We start from the raw sequence: 13,954 nt of genomic DNA on the forward strand, positions 1-13,954 counted from the left end.
TTTTCTTTCTTCTTTTTTTTTTTTTTGGACCTTTTTGTTTTCTAAATAGAGTTTCATAACTGACTTTGTCCAGATAAAAGTAAAACTCACTTGAAGCTTGTTCTTCTCCAGCAAATAGATGCAAATTGAGTATCCTTTTTCTTTCCTCCCATGATTATTTTGCAGACTTTATTAGATCACGGATTTGCTTTATTCTGTTGTAATTTCTGTTTTTATGTCTGATTCCTTACCTTCCCCAACCTCTCCAATCCCCATCTATGAGCTATTTGATAAGGGACTCATTCATCTCTGCATCTCCAGTGTCTGGCACGTAATTGGGCTGTATAAAAATTTTTTTTTAAGATTTAATAAATTATTTCCTTTAAGTGCACTTTGGAAGGAATTGAAAGAATTAAGATTTTCTATACTTCAGAGTTATCATGGACATTGTATTGTGTAGCTGGCCTGGTATGTTTGGTTTTTGTTTGTTTGAAAAGATTTAAGATACCTTGGTCAGATGTGTTTTGTTTGGGTGTCTAGTGATTTCCAACAGTTCACTAGTTCTAGCCTGGAATTGTGCGATTTTACTTTTTGGGGGGTGGGGGGTAGACTTTAGAACAGTTTTAGATTTACAGAAAAATTGAAACAATATTACAGAGTTCCCATATGTCCCCACACCCAGATTCCCCTCTTACTAACATCTTACTAATTATTAGTGTGGTACATTTGTTACTATTATTGAACCAGTGTTAAGACATTATTATTAACTAACTTCCGTACTTTGTTCAGATTTCCTTAATTTTTGCCAGATGTCTTTCTTCCATTTCAAGATCCTATCCAGGAGACCACATTACATTTAGTTATCATGGCCTTGACAGTTTCTCAGATTTTCCTTATTTTTGATGACCTTGACAAATTTACAAGGGTTTTTTGGGGGAGGGGGGTTTACAGAATACATTTATTAGAATATGTACTTGGAATCAGATTTGAAGTTGTAGACATTGACAGTTTGGAGGCATAGTGGTCAGATATTTTGTGGAATGCCCCTCAATTGGTATTTAATGTTTTGCTCTTTTTTATTTTTTAATTTTTTTTAAGTAATCTCTGCATTCAACGTGGAGATTGAACTCACAACCCTGAGATGTTTTGTTCTTGATTAGCCTGCAGGTCTGGGTTTGGGGAAGAAGAACTATGGAGATAAAGTAACATGTTCTTCCCATTACATTAAAGGTACATACTGTTTATGTGATTTATCATTGTTGATCATGACTTTGTTCACTTGAGATAGTGTTTGTCAGGTTTATCTACTATAAAGTTACTCTCCTCCCCGCCCTTTATTCTACTCTTTGGAGGGAAATCACCATGTGTGACCCACACTTATGGAGTAGGGAGTCAAGTGTTCTCCCTTCCTGAGGACAGAGTATCTACATAAATTATTCAGAATTCTTCTACATGGATGGTTCTGTTAATGCTTTTTAATAACTCTGTGGTGGTGGAGGAGGGTGGAAAGCTATGAGGTATTTGACAGAATTCCCCAACTGGGTCTTAACTCTAGGTTCTTGTTTCTATAAATAAAGTCATGTCAGGTGCTCTAAGTAAACACTGTTGGGTTATGATTCATTGGTCTAGGTTGTTTTTGTTTCACCTCCTTTTCTCTTTAGACTTCCATTGAAAATGATGTTAGTGAACTTCTGAAAACCACTGAGAGTTTTGTCTATGTACTTGTGTCTTAAAAAAATGTACCTAGGGCTCTGATGGTTTCTAAATAGTCAACTTCAGTTTTAGGGAAGGAGGAGGAGGTTTTATAACTACATACAGCCACATTGTACATTGAAAGAAAATATTTGTTATACTCCTTCAGGAGCCAAAGCCCAAGACCCACTGGAGTGAGTGAGACAAGGTATATCTTCGCTTTTTCTCAAATAATCTGATCTGTGATTGAAATATGACTACAGTTTATGTGTGTGTGTATAATATATATTATATAATATATATCTCACTAGTTACAGTTTTTAGTTTACATCAGTGATCCTCAGAATGTGATCCCAGATCAGCAGCAGCAGCATCATATGGAAATCTGTTAGAAATGCAAGTTCTGTCTTCATCTCAGACCTGCCCATCTCAGAAACTCTAGGAGTGAGGCCCAACAATCAGTCTGTCTTAACAACCCGCCTCACCACCACCACCAATGATGATCCTGATCTGGTTTGGTTTAGTGAGTGTGCATGGTAGCTTAGATAGCAGTTCTTATGGCATATTGGCTATAAGTAACATTTGCTTTTCCTACAGGGCCGTGAAAAATCTTTTCTCTTTTAATCAGCGTTCGACTCCTAAGATGTTCGTACTCTCCTCCTTTAAGATCATAGTTGCTGAACTGATGTATCAGGGGTTGTCAAATCACAGACTGCAGGCCAAATCAGGGTCATCTCCGTTTTTGTATAGTCTATGAGCTAAGAATGGTTTTAATCTTTTTTAAAAAGCTGCTTTATTGGGGCGACTGGGTGGCTCAGTCGGTTAAGTGTCTGCCTTCAGCTCAGGTCTTGATCCTGGGGTCTCTGCTCAGTGGGGAGCCTGCTTCTCCCTCTCCTTCTGCCTCCCCCCCGCTTGTGCTCTCTCTCTCTCTCTCTGTCAAATAAATAAATAAAATCTTTTTTAAAAAAAAGCTGCTTTATTGAAATGCAATTCAAATACCATAAATTTCACTGATTTAAAGCATGCATTTCAGTGGTTTTTAGTATATTCAGAGTTGAGTAGTTTACCACTATCTAATTTTATCATCCTAAAAAGAAACCTTGTGAGCTTTCACTTCTCCCCCTACCCCTAGCCCAAGCTAACCACTAATCTACTTTCCTATTCTGGACATTTTATTTAAATGGAATTATACAATTAAATATGTGGTCTTTTGTCTCTAGCTTCTTCCACTTCGCATAATGTTTTCAAGGTCATTCATGTTACAGCATGATTCAATACTTCATTCCTTTTTATTGCCAAATAATATTCCATTATATGAGTATACATTTTATTTGTCATTTGATGGACATTTGGGTTGATTTTTACATGTTTAAATGATTGAAAACATTAAAAGAAGAACAATATTTTATGATGTGAAAATTATATGAAATTCAAATTTTATTGTCCATGAATAAAGTTTTACTGGAACACAGCCATGCTGGTTTCTTTATATATCATCTCTGGCTATTTTCATGCTATGATTGCAGAGTTGCATAGTGACTGTACAGAATTCACACCCTAAAATATTTACTATTTGACCCTTTGCAAAAAAGATTTGCCAACCCTTGATCTTGAACAGTTTTTCTCACTTTTTCTTCATTATTGTTTCCTAAGGATTTTTTTTAGACATTTTTTCCCTAGTTGCCTTCCCATGAAATTTTATACCAAAGTATACTTTATATCTGGAACACAAACTGGTGATAGTATCTTTTTTTTTTTTTTTTAGCCTCCTCAGGCACAATATTGTTCTCACTGAGAGTGCATACTATAAAGTAGTGTTCTGGTTAGGTTAATCTCCTTCCTTTTTACATTAGGAGGGTAAAAAAATTTTCAGATGGGTTAGATTTCCTTTAGAAATACTTCTGATGTTGAGATGTTCAAATAGTATGTTGGGATCTACTGTTACTAGATCTCTAAGCTAAGAGACTTGGCTGTCAGCATATAACACAAGATACTATCATCTTGGCATTTTAAAATTTTGGAAATTTTGGTGACTTTTGATCAATATATTTAAGGCTTTTGCTTTAGCTCATAGACTGGTTTAAAATATCGTTTATTAATAAATTAGTACATTTGGCTATAGGCAGGAATCAGAGAGTTTAATTTCTTAAAATTTTGTCTGTAAAGTGAGGATTTTTAATACCAGCTGGTTTATGATACTAGCTTTATGCAACTTTCCTGTGCCCTGTAATACAGTAGAAAAAAAGATTATTTTCTCCCATTTCCCCCATCCTCATCTTCTCTTTCTTAAACTTTGTGTTCCTGGAGAAGTAGGAGTAGGCAGGACTTTGTGAGGATTTGAAGGCTGGAGAGAAAAAGGGCTGGTTAAAAGAAGAGACTCTAATTTTAAGCATTGGGGTACTGATACCTCTTTTCTTTGTGTCAGTTGTTGATAACTTTGTGTTCAGTAATCCAGAATAGGCCATTAATCATTATGAAAATATATAGGTTTTTAATTTTTTTATTTTAAAAAGATTTTATTTATTTATTTTGAGAGAGAAACCAAGAGAGGGAGAGAGCATGAGCAGGGGGAGGGGCAAATGGAGAAGCAGACTCCCCACTGAGCAGGGAGCCCTTGGGTCTCAATCCCAGGACCCCGAGATCATGACCCGAGCCGAAGGCAGAGGCCTAACCAACTGAGCCACCCAGGCGCCTCTGAAAACATACAGGTTTTTTTTTTTTTTTTTTAAAGATTTTTTATTTATTTATTTGAGAGAGAATGAGAGACAGAGAGCACGAGAGGGAAGAGGGTCAGAGGGAGAAGCAGACCCCCTGCTGAGCAGGGAGCCCGATGTGGGACTCGATCCCGGGACTCCAGGATCACGACCTGAGCTGAAGGCAGTCGCTTAACCAACTGAGCCACCCAGGCGCCCAACATACAGGTTTTTTAAATGTAGATGAAAAACTTGAGTCTAGCAGGAAAACAAAATCCATTTGTTGTCCCCTTCCTCTTTTCTACCAAATAGAACATATGGAAAAAATGGGAAAGTGTTGTATTTCCCTAGAAGGAGAAAAACTGGCAGAGAGGAACATTTCAAATGTGTTGCGATGGGACTATAAATGATTTTATGGAAAGGGAATTGTTATCCAGGTGGAATCTCTCCTCTTTGCCCTTGCCTGTTAGGTCTTACTGTTTAGTGAACTGAGACTTCTCTTCAATTTAAGTGGATCCTTTTGAGAAGGGTAAGCCCAGAACCTGCTCTCCAGTATATATTTTCTATGCTGTGTGAGAGTAGGGAAGCTTAGAAAATGGTCTAAAACCAATCTTTCTCAAACTTTTATTATTATTATTATTATTATTATTATTATTATATTATTATTATTTTAAGTAATCTCTACATCCAGCATTGTAGAGCTCAAACTCACAATCCCAGGATCAAGAGTTGTATGCTCTACTAACGGAGCCAGCCAGGTGCCCTTCTTTCTCAAACTTTGAACTTGCCTTACAATATTTGGCCTCTTGGGCAAAATTTAAAATACGATTTGCCTGAATTTATTAGAATTGTTTTGCAAGTAGGTTATTGTGAGAGAGGGAGGTAGAAATGATAACTTCTCAGTTCAACTGTGAGATTTAAACTTTTTTTCCCTGGAATTTCCTTTCTGACTGAAGATTTCTCTGTGTGTTATTTCTCCTATCATCAAATAGATCTTCAGCTGTGTAATACTAAAATAAGATTTAAAGATTGTCACCTTTCAAGGTTCTGTGCACTGCAGACCAATACTCATATTTTAATCAGCTTGTCTAAAATAGTTCTTATCTTTCTACCTAAATATTCCATGGCTTGGTGATGTTTAATGGACCATCCACTCATTGCTGAAGGTGAAACAGAAAATTGTCCTAGACTCTCTTTTTTACTTCTCCAGAAGTTGTAAGCTCTGTGAATGATTACTCTTAAAAGTATCCTTTCTACTCCTCTCCATCTCCACTTCTCTGCTTTAAGTTGGACCTTATCACTTACTACCTGCATCATCCCAGTTACTTCCCAGTCTGTCTCCCTGCTTCTGGGTTAGTATCTCTCCAGACCATTCTCTACTTTGCCTGCCAGGTTATCTTTCTAAATTGACAACATGACATCAGACTCCTAACATAAAATATTTTAATTATTTCCCATAACATTCTAGATTAAATTTCATTTCCTTAATTTTGAGAAACAAAGTCCTTCAGAACCCCATTCCAGTCTGTTTTTTCTGAGCTTCATCTATCACTCCTTCTTTTTTTCAGCCATATAAAGTACTCGCAATTCCCTAGACATGCCATGAGGTTTTGTACCTTCTCTTGTTTCATATATCATTGTGCCTTTGTATATGCTTTTTTCTCTGTCTAGAACATTTTTGTATATACTTTTTTTTGTATATACTTTGTATATACTTTTTTCTCTGCGTCTTCCATTTTTGATCACTTAACTTGATCAAAAGCAAAACTTCCCAGTTTTGCTCTGGGAAGCTTTGTTTCTGAAGACCTCATATGTATTTGTGTCATAGCATTTACACACCAAGCTACATAATCTAATTCTTACTCTTTTCCACCCAGACTGTAAGATCTTCTGGAGGACAGTGTGTCATCTTTATTTTAGGCTCCATATTACTTAAAACAGCACTGGTTCCAAGTACCTGCTCCATAAATGCTAATTGACTGAATCTCATTCATGTTAAAAAGAAAAAAAATTTTTTTTTCAAAAAAAAAAAAAATTTCAGTGGAACAGAAAGGTTTTCAACTTGAGCTCTGGACCCATTCATTCTAAGTAATGTTAGACCAAAGTCCAACAAAATCAAAGAATTCCTGTTGGAATATAGTTTGATGTGCTTTCTACTTCACTGGTTTTTGGTATCCAGATTCATGCAGAATGTTGATTAAGGTAATTCTTGTCAACCAAACAAATGATGCTGAGGTTGGAAGTTGTCTTTTCAGGCTGGTTTTGCTTACTGTTTTGAAACAGCAGGCAGCATTCTTTTTTGTTTTTGATGGAGACTTGTTTCTTCAACAGCTTCATCTGAAACCCCTTTCCAGGAAGTCCTTGGGTTACTGTCAGACTTTGCCCAGAGTTTTCACAACAGCACTGCCAGGACTAATCCCCTCTCTAAATCCTCTAAGCTGTCAGCAAACAAACCTCTTCTTACCAGTCTAGCATGAAAGCCATGAGCTAGGAATATAGGGCATTGGTCGTTAAAGGGCATTTGGTTTTCAGTCTCCAGATTTCCTGTTAGTGCTTTGTCCTCTGCTGTTGGCCCATCACGTTGTTAAGTGTTGTGTGGGCATACTTCAAGGTTGCCGCCAGTTGTCGAACAGTTACAGAAAGCTGTGATTTCCCTATTATGAGAGAACTGTGTACTTGTGATTTCTGCCATTCTGATTAGCAGGTAAAAGAGATTAAGACTGGCTACTTATCAGGATTAGTGAGAGTAGAAACCTACTTCCTTCTTGAAGCCTTTGTGTCTCTAGGAGGTACTTTCAGCCCTTTATTTTGCAACCAGATCTGCTTGATAAAAGCAGGGAGGAGAAAAGGGTTGTTTGGTGAAAAAAGGATCCCCATAATCAGGATTTTTAAAAATCAATTTATTGAGTATTATATCCATACAAAAAAAATCACACATTTTAAATGTACAGATTGATGATTTTTGGCAAATGAATGCACCTGTTTAACCATCACCCAAACTAAGATGTAGAATAATTTAATTTCCCCACAAAGTTCCTTTGTGTCCCTTTGCATTCAGCCTCCTCTCACCACCCCATTGCAACCAACCACTCATCTGATTTGCCGCACTAATCTAATTTTACCTGTAAAACTAATCTAGTTTTACCTGTTCTAGGATTTTGTATAAAAAGAATCACACACTATATATTCTTTTGTTTCCAGCCTCTTTTTCTCAGTATAACATCTCTGAAAATTGTCCATGTTGTTGCATGTAATAGTTGTTTCTTTCTTTTTATTGTTGAGTACTATTTTATTATGTGGATATACCACAATTTATTTATTCACCAGTTGAAGGAAATTTGGGTTATTTTTAGTATTGGGCTTTTATAAATAAAGCTGTGAATATCTATATATACATTGCTTTTCATGGACATTGGGTTTCATTTTTCTTGAATATATACCTAAGAGAGGAATTCTGGGTTATATAAGTATATATTTAACTTTGTAAGAAACTGGCAAACTATTTCCCTTAGTGGCTGCACCATTTTACACCCTCACCAGCAATGTATGAGAGTTCTAGTTACTGCAAATCCTTGCCAAAACTTGATATTGTCTGTCTTTTTCATCGTAGCATCCTAGTGGGTGTGAGGTGTATCTCATTATGATTTTAATTTTTCACATTTTTTCTTTTTTTTAAGCTATCTTTATTTATTTATGTATGTATGTATGTATGTATGTATGTAGGATCCATGCCCAACGTGGGGCTTGAACTCATGACCCTGAGATCAAGATTCACATGTTCTAACTGAGCCAGCCAGGTGCCCCTAATTTTTCGTGTTTTTCGATGCTGTTGTAAATCGTGTTTTTTAAAATTTCATTTTCCTTTTTTTTTGCATATAGAAATGCAATTGAATATTGTATATGACCTTAACATCAAAGTCATTTCGTTCTTCTCTAGCAGTCTTTTGTTTTGTTTTTTTTGTGTGTGTATTTTGTTTTAGATTTCCTAGGATTTTCTACATAAACAGTTTGGTGTTGATTTGCACTTACCTATTCAACTTTAGGCAGTAAGCATACAATCCACATAACCTGGATTTTTGGCTTGTGTAGTTTTCTGGATATTTGAAAGCCTTATCTTTATAGGCCTCTGTATGCATGTTAGGATGACATAATTGAAGTGTGAACCATGAATATGAAGTGGATGAACACGGTTGCAGTAATAATCATATGTAGAATTGGCATGGCAGATGGTAAACAAGGCTGTTTTGCCTTCTGGGTTTTTGAAAATTTAGAAAGAAGGTCCTGAACTCTAAAGAACAATAAAATTTGGCTCTAGCCCAAAAAAAGCACTTCGTAAAAGCAAGGTACAGCAGAGGATAATGGCATTACCTCTGGCCATTTGTAAAGCCACTTACAGTTCATTCATTGGACAAATATTTAGTGAGTGAGAGTGAGTGCTGACCAGGTACCAGACACTGTTTTGGTACTGGGGATGCACCAGTGAACAAACAGTCAAAAATCCCTGTTTTGATTACATTCTAGTGGGAGAAATGCACAATAAATATTAGGCATAAAAATATATAGTGAACAGGGCTTTGAAGAAAAATTAGGTAGAGAAGGGGTGGTGTGGGTGTATAGGAAGTACGCTGTTTTTACCCTATAGACTATTTGATTAAAGCTGGAAAGTCATCAGATTCACCTCATAAACCAAGTAGTAGGAAAAAAGGTTAATAATTATTCAGTCAGTGATGATCCTCTGATGAGGATTATCTCAAGTTTAGATAGGTATTCCCTAATGATTATCTTCTCTAACCTAATTGTCTTATTTGCAAGGAAGAGTTTGCAGAAGAGACAGTTCCCAGCAAACTACACTGATCCCTCACCACAAAATATCCCATTTTCACAGGAAAAAAAATTGAATTTTTTTAAACATATATATATATATATTTTTTGATTTTGTCAGAGAGAGAGAGAGTGTGCGTGCACAAGCAGGGGAAGTGGCAGGCAGAGGGAGAAGTAGGCTCCCCGCTTAGCAAAATATTGGACTCGATCCTAAGACCCTGGATTCATGACCTGAGCCGAAGGCAGATGCTTAACCGACTGAGCAACCCAGGCGTCCCCAAAATTTGAATTTTTTCAACATCTACAAACACAAAATAGGAAATTCTACACAGTTGTAGAATTGTTCATTTTACCCTTTTGCTTAGAAATGGTCAGTATTATGTTCGAGATTAGTGAAGAAACAGAAAAGGTGCCACTTTTGAATAATTCTACTTTGGACATTGTAAAACATCAGATGCCATAGAAACAGCACTACACCAGATGGCTATTAAATCCATGCTTTTCATTACAGATTGATGAATCAATAGACATTAGTAAATGTGCCCAGTAAATAGCACTGCTTAGAATCTCTAAACAGAAATTCTTAGAACATTCTGCACATCTACTAAAGCAAACTGAGATGAAATACCCAAAATTAAAAATGAAATCTTTGAAAAAATAAGATATTATGGAAATCTTTCTCAGTTTATGTAAGTGGTAGTGCTGCTTTATATTAGGAGTTCACCTGAAAACAGCATATGAATTGTCTTATTCAATTTTGCATAGGAGAAACTCAATTTTGCCCATAGGCCTGAATTCCACATTAAATTATCTTTTCAAAATGCTGACTCTGATAATAATAACAGACACTTAAAAATAGTACTCACTGTGTGCTAGGACTGTTGTAAGAAGTTTATATATGTAGCTTTGCACAGTGGCAGTATCGTAGCCAATGAGGTTTACCCGAGATGCGATTATTGCTAATTGAAAAGAAGTTTATATATATATTTACTAATGTAATCATCACAACAAATTGCTGATGTAGGTACTATAAATGTCATCCCATCTATAGCTGAGGAAATGAGGTAAAGAGCACTTAGGTAATTTACCCAAGGTCCCATAGCTAGGAGGGGGCAAAGCCAAGGTTCAAAGCCAGGTAACCTGGTTCCAGAGTTTACTCTTTTTTTTTACTTAAAAAAATTGTGATAAAATGTATATGACATGAATTTTATCATCCTAACCATTTTTAAGTATACAAATCAGTAGTGTTAGGTACATTCACATTGGTGTGCAGTCTCCAGAACTGTTTTCATCGTATAAAACTGAAACTGATATATCCATTAAACAATTCTCCAATCCCTTCTTCCCCTGCCTCTGACAGCTACCATTCTACTTTCTGTCTCTATGAATTTGACCAATCTAGGTACCTCATATATAAGTGGAATCATACAATATTTGTCTTTTTGTAACTGGCTTTTTTTACTTAGCATAATGTCCTCAAGTTTCATTCACATTGTAGCATGTGTCAGAATTTACTTTTTATGGCTATAATAATATATATACACCTTTTTAATAAAAAATATATGCCTTTTTAAGGTATAATATTTCATTATAGGTTTATACCACATTTTGTTTATCTGTTCATCTTTTGAAGAACACTTAGGTTACTTCCACTTTTTGGCTGCTGTAAATAATGCTGTTATGAACATACGTGCAAATATTTGCTAAAGTTCCTCCTTTAAATTCTTTGGGGTATATACCCAGAAGTGGAATTGCTGACTCATATGGTAATTCAGTGTTTAATTTTTTTGAGCAATTGCCATATTGTTTTCCGTAGGAGCTGCATCATTTGTATTCCTACCAACACACAAAGGTTCTAATTTCTCCACATCGTCACCAACATTTGTTATTGTCTGTTATTGTCTTGTTTTGTTTGTTTTGTTTTATAATAGCAATCCTAGATCCTGATGAGTATCAAGTAGTACCTAATTGTAGTTTTGATTTACATTTCCCTAATGGCTAGTGATGTTGAGCATCTTTTCATGTCCTTATTGTCCTTCATATATCTTCTTTGGAGAGAGATTTATTCAAATCTTTAGCCCATTTTTGAATTGCGTTGGGTTTTTTGTTGTTGAATTATAGGAGTTCTTAGCATAACTGGATATTAATCCCTTATTAAATCTATGATCTGTAAGTATTTTCTCCCATTCTATAGGTTGTCTTTTCACCTCTTGATGTCTAAAAGTTTCTAAATTTGATGAAGTCCAATTTATCTATTTTATCTTTTGTTGCCTGTGTTTTTGTTGTCAGCCAAGAAGTCATTGCCAAATCCAGTGTCCCCTGTGTTTTCTTCAAAGAGTGTTAATAGTTTTAGTTCTTATGTTTAGGTCTTTGATCTATTTTGTTTTTGGTTTTTGGGGGTTTTTTTTAAAGATTTTATTTATTTATTTGACAGAGAGAGAGAGAGAGCACAAGTAGGCAGAGTGGCAGGCAGAGGGAGAGGGAGAAGCAGGCTCGTGAGCCTCAATCCCAGGACCCCAGGATCATGACCTGAGCCGAAGGCAGCCACTTAACCGACTGAGCCACCCAGGCGCTCCTTCGATCTATTTTGAATTAATTTTTGTATATGGTTAAGGTAAAGATCCAACTTTTATCCTGTGGCTTAATTTCTGACCTATTGTCTTTATCACCCACTCTCAATTTAAAGAGTTGGCATAATGGATATGGGAAAAGTAGGTAGTAAGGAAGTGGCAGTAGCAAGTATAGATTACTCATTTAGAAATCTCAGTAGTTAGAAGGTGGAGGCAAAGAAAAAGATTGCTGTTTTTAGGTAGAGAATATTTTTCTTTTTTTTTTTTTTTTTTTTTTTTTAAAGATTTTATTTATTTATTTGAGACAGAGAGAATGAGAGAGAGAGCACATGAGATGGGGGAGGGTCAGAGGGAGAAGCAGGCTCCCTGCCGAGCAGGGAGCCCGACGTGGGACTCGATCCAGGGACTCCAGGATCATGACCTGAGCCGAAGGCAGTCGCTTAACCAACTGAGCCACCCAGGCGCCCCGAGAATATTTTTCTTTAATAACATGTTCATTGGAGAAAGTTTGGAGAGGTCAGAAATGTTAAGATAAAACATATCTTGGAAAACAAATAATATATAATGTTTATGGATATATAAATCTGTAGTAAATGCTTAAAATCTATGCTTGACAATGATAAATCCTGAATTCATTATAATGGTTTCCCTTGGGAGCAGAAGGGGGGAACAGGATGAGGAAAGGGTACATAGGAGGCCTCAACCTATGATGTTAATAATTTTTAAAAAAGAGATGTCTGAAATAATAGGACATAATACCTAGGATTCAACAAATCTAGTTGATGGGTACAGAGGTATTTATGATCTTTATTTTTATGTTTGAAAATAATAAAAATAACTTAAAAATAGAACATAAGGGGCCCCTGGGTGGCTCAGTTAAAGCATCTGACTTTGGCTCAGGTCATGATCTCAGCGTCCTGGGATGGAGCATCAGGCTCCGGACTCAGCAGGGAGTTTGCTTGTCCCTCTCCTTCTCCCCCTCCCCCCACTGGTGCTCTCTCTGTCTCTCTCACAAATAAATAAAATCTTTTTTAAAAAAAGGTTAAAAAAATAAAAATAAACAGAACATAAAAGAATAAAGCTTAGAAAGTTTAGCCACATCAAAGGGAGGTTTAAATCTTCCTCTAAGATAGGAGGGAGGCAGAGAAAAGAGGTGAAAAAAATTTTTTTACAAAGGACCTTTGAATTAAAGAATAGAAATTTGAAGGAGCCCAGGACAGATAAATCTTAGTCTCATTTTGGTGGCAAAGTCATTTGCTGAGGGTGGATTGGGAGTACTGGGGATGGTTTTGAGAGTTTCAAGTTGGTTGGAAAGTTTGACAGATTCAGGATAGGAGCTGTGCAGAAACAAAGAAGTTGATTGCTGAATAGCATTGAAGGGCCACCAAAGGATGGTTGTCAGGAATTTGTTGTTGGGCAAGATACCACAATTACATGAATTTGCTAGCATTGCTTTGTAGCCAGGAGAACAATAAAAGAATAAAAAAAAAAAAAGCAAAAAATTGAATGATAGATATTGGATTAAAGTTGTATTAGGAATAATTGGGTTGTAAGGGCAAGAAATCCACTCTAACAAAAGTCAGTGGGGAGCTATTGTAAGGTTTCAGGAGACAATCATAAGGGCAACCAAAGACAGAAACACAGACATCTCTTCAGTATGTTCATCTCTGGGATTGTATCTTTCTTGAGTGCCTTTCTCTGCACATGGCTATACTGACACGGTACTTCCTTTGTGTAAGTCCCCACCCTCCTCATGATTGCAGATTTTACTCATTAGTGGGTTATAAAATCAATTAAGTTGGTTGCAACCAGCTTTTTTCAAAAGTAGTTCAATACAGTTAGTAGGGTTATTTTAAGCTGTGTGTGTGTTTGAATGCATATTTATTGCAAAATAAAATTAATCACATTTATTGAGTGCCTGCTATGTGCCAAACAGGGATACATTAGTAAATTAACCAAAATCCTTGCCCTTTGCTTGCTCCTGCCCAAGAACCTCTCAGAATACAAGGCAGAGTAGGCAGAGTTCAGTTGCCCAATGGGGAGGGCAAGGGGTCATTTCAAGGGGTAGGGACAGAAGGGTTGTAGGAAACCTGTCTGAGCTATATAGATCTTGCACTGTGTAGGAAACAGGTTGTGTGCCCCTGGGTTAAGTTCTACTCCCGAGGTTCAAGTGTACAGGGCCTGCCTAAGGCCACACCT

General features: G+C 36.4%; 1 protein-coding gene and 1 non-coding gene across 2 annotated transcripts in view; both read left to right on the forward strand.

Moving 5' to 3' along the window:
• The window catches only part of ZNF609 (zinc finger protein 609), a 213,714-nt gene that overhangs the window by 68,169 nt on the left and 131,591 nt on the right, over positions 1–13,954 (forward strand). The window lies entirely within an intron of this gene.
• Positions 10,088–10,232, forward strand: LOC116640874. Its single transcript, XR_004301092.1, has one exon. It is a non-coding gene; the product is annotated as a U4 spliceosomal RNA (small nuclear RNA).

Source organism: Phoca vitulina, unplaced genomic scaffold (assembly GCF_004348235.1).
Source record: "Phoca vitulina isolate PV1807 unplaced genomic scaffold, GSC_HSeal_1.0 scaffold20, whole genome shotgun sequence".
NCBI lineage: Eukaryota > Metazoa > Chordata > Mammalia > Carnivora > Phocidae > Phoca > Phoca vitulina.